We start from the raw sequence: 3,980 nt of genomic DNA, 5'->3' as shown, positions 1-3,980 counted from the left end.
ATATATTGGGAAACTATGGCCCCCTAGGGAAGTACTCTACTTATCAACTCTACTATCAACATATAATTATAATGCCCGAAGAAAACTAGTTATTCAAGTGTTTGAGAGGTGACGGTTTTCCATAATGTCCACTCAATTTCATGAGCTGTGTGAGAGAATGCTGCTTATTGTGCAGGGGATGTTGTCTCTCTCAGGCTGGAACTGATTTCAGCCCATGAGCTTCTCAGCCTCCCGATGCGGACTTCCGTCCCTATTCAGTGAAGCACCTTTGTGTCTGTCTTTTTCTCCTGCCACGTCCAGCAGCCTGTCATTTTTACACAGTTTCACTGCCACTGTACACCTGTAACCGTAAAGCAAGATAGCTACTGTCCCTTACTTTCAAATTCTGTGAGGCAGCGCAGTGATTTAGAAAATGTCATGGCTACAACTGTCCGTATCCATCCAGTATACGGCCAGCTGGAACCTTGCTTGATCAATCACATTGCTTGTTTCACGTTCCATTGTCAGCACTGGATTGTGATTATGTGTGTGTGTGTGTACATATATATATATATATATATATATATATATATATATATATATATATATATATACACACACACACACATACACACACATAGTGTTTTTTGAAGTATTCACTGCCCTGCAAAGTTTTCACATTTTGTTGGCATCTGTGTGTACTTCACAACGCTTTCAAATTAGCATTTACATGTAGAATCTACACAAACTACTCCACATTGATAATGTTAAAAAATGCATATCGAATATAAATAAGATTTACAGAGAAAAACAGATTTAATCTAAGTTGCATAAGTATTCAACTCCTTTGCTACTGCAGCCCTGAATCAGCTCAGGTGCAAATGATTTGTTTGAAAGGTCACAAAATTTGTGAAATGGTTTCAGCCTGTGTGTACTCAAAGTGGTTCAAGTTGCAAATAATTTCCCTCAGGTATATAAAGACTTTAAAGCTGCAACTCACATAGCGAACTAACAAAGCAACCATGAAGACCAAGGAGCTTTCGAAACAAGTCAGGGATAAAGTGCTAGAGAGGCACAAAACAGGAGAAGGGTACAAGAAAATTTCAAAGGCACCGATTATCCCTCTCAGCACAGTGAAGTCCATCATTAAGAAGTGGAAGATGCATCATACCACCCAGACACTATCCAGATCAGGTCACCCTCCCAAACTGAGCAGCCGGACAAGAAGGAAACTGGTTTGGGATGCCATTCTGCAGCCAACAATAACCTTGAGAAATCTGCAAAGTTCTGTGTCTGAGATGGGAGTCAGTGTTCGCACATCAACAATAAGCCGTTCCCTACACAAAGCTGGCCTGTATGGAAGATTGGCAAGAAAGAAGCCATTGCTCAAAAAGCCTCATCTTAGATCATGTATGGATATTGTGAAAAAGCATGTAGAGGATACTGCAGACATGTGGAAAAAGGTTTTGTGGTTAGACAAGACATAAATGTAACTTTTCAGTCTAAATTCCAAGCGTTACATCTGGCGCAAGCCCAACACTGCACATCGCCTAGTCAACACCATCCCAACTGTCAGGTTATGGAGATGCTTCTCTTCAGCAGGGACTGGGAAGCTTGTCAGGATAGGGAGAATGGATGGTCCAAAGTACAGGCGAATCCTTGAGGAAAACCTGAGTCAGCCAAGACTCTGAAACTAGAGAGGAAATTTACATTTCAGCAGGAGAATGACCCAAAGCACAAAGCCAAAGTCAAAGTCCTGACTTGAATCCAATCGAAAATTTAGGGCGAGACTTGAAGATTGCAGTCCATCGAAAATCCCCAACAAACTTATCAGAACTGGAACAATTTTCCTGTGAAGAATGGACAAAAATTTCGCCATCTTACTGTGCAAAGCTAGTAGAGCAATATCCAAAAAGACTTATAGCAGTAATTACTGCAAAAGGTGCTTCTACCAAGTACTGACTTAAGGGGCTGAAAACTTTTGCAAACCACTGTGCGTGTGTGTGTGTGTGTGTGTGTGTGTATATATATATATATATATATATATATATATATATATATATATATATATATATATATATATATATATATATATATATATATATATATATAATATATATATCTACTTTAGAAACCATGGTAAAAATTTTAGACGTTACTCTAGTACAAACAGGACATTTAAGAGGCCGGTAAAATTACTCCGGCAATTACTTTAATTATGAAAAAAGTGTCCTCAATGAGTATAAATAATCACGATAAGATCGGAAGAAGTACTTAGTTATTTTTTTTATTAAATCACATTACTAAAATCTGAAGGAAAAATAAAACAGAATAAAACATGTTTACCATATTTTATGGAAATCAAAAGAAAAAGAACTTACAATAAAGCAAAGAGAGTTCACTTTTTAAAACTCTTAGAGCACTCACTATTCAACACATAACATAAAACATAACAATTCTTAAATAACTTAAATAAAGTTATGGCCAAAACATGTGACTATATTTAATCACATTAGTAATAATAACATCGACAGTAGATAAGTACAAAGCATATGGCATGGTTTATATAGATTTCCAGAAAGCTTTTGACAAAGTCCCCCATAAAAAAATTAATCCTTAAACTGAACATAGTAAGAATTCAAGGAAATGGTGTACACGGATCAGGGAGTGGTTAATATGTAGAAAAAAGAAAGTACTAATTAGAGGAGAAACCTCAAAATTGAGCGAGGTAACCAGTGGAGTACCACAGGGACCAGTATTAGTTCCTCTGCTATTCCTAATCTACATTAATGACTTAGATTCTGGTATAGTAAGGAAACGTGTTAAATATGCAGACAACACAAAAATAGGAGTGGCAAACACTGATGCAGCAGCAAAGGTCATCCCAAATGATCTAGACAGCATTCAGAACTGGGCAGACGCATGGTAAATGACATTTAATAGAGAAAAGTGTAAGGTACTGCACGCAGGCAATACAAATGTGCATTATAAATACCATATGGGAGATACTGAAATTGCAAAAGTAATCTATGAAAAAGAAGGCTCAGGAGACCAGAACATTTAGTGGGCATCCTCCGATCCCATGACCAAGTCAGTTTCCTTTTTCACCCAGGCAGGAACTTGAGTTCAGATATCAGCGAGCTACTGACCTCCGGGAGCACCTGGGCCAAAGCAACACTCCCTTCGGAGTCCCCAGCGAAGACCGACATACTTCGTACAGCCAGGACACTAACCTGCAGTGTATGATTCACCATAATGCACCGCTCGAGGATCCCCATATACAGCTATTAATTATTCACTTCCACAATGGTTCGCATATTGTCAGAGGAGGTGTAAAGTTGTTGGAGTGTCAGCAATTGCCCAAGTGCCAAACAAAAACCTTACATCTCATTATGTTTGCGACTGCTTAGTATTGCACATGCCCGCCCAATTCCATGCTCTTTTCTTCATTTTACCACATTTAAAAAGATTAATGATGACAAAGTGCTTATTTAATAGCGGGCACAGAACACCAGGTGAAAACGATTCTTTACATACTCTGCATTTTTAGTGACCACTAAAGTCGCACTTTACGCCAGCTAAACACAATTTTGGCAGTAATATGGGTGCTTTGCAGTCGCAATTCACTTGGCACGTATCCTTACATCAGCCCCATACTGTTTAAACTGGAAAGTCAATTACTCAATAACCCAAAACCTTATCTGAAGCGGTGTATATGCAGAATATATCTGTGTGTTTCATTGCAATTTATGTTTTTGGTGGTTATGTACATGGTTATTGTTTTTTGTGATTACTATACATAAAATAAAAACTTAGACCCATTAACTTACAAAATTACTTATTAATGACAAATACCTGTTATGAATTATTTATCTGGGTATGTAATAATGTATAACTTATAATTAATTTATGGACATATATATAGATATAATATATATACTATAATATGCTTATAATATATCATATATATATAATATATCTTCATTTTTAAACATCCATTT

The sequence above is a fragment of the Polyodon spathula genome, chromosome 4 (assembly GCF_017654505.1).
Source record: "Polyodon spathula isolate WHYD16114869_AA chromosome 4, ASM1765450v1, whole genome shotgun sequence".
NCBI lineage: Eukaryota > Metazoa > Chordata > Actinopteri > Acipenseriformes > Polyodontidae > Polyodon > Polyodon spathula.
Note: the sequence above shows the minus strand (reverse complement) of the source record.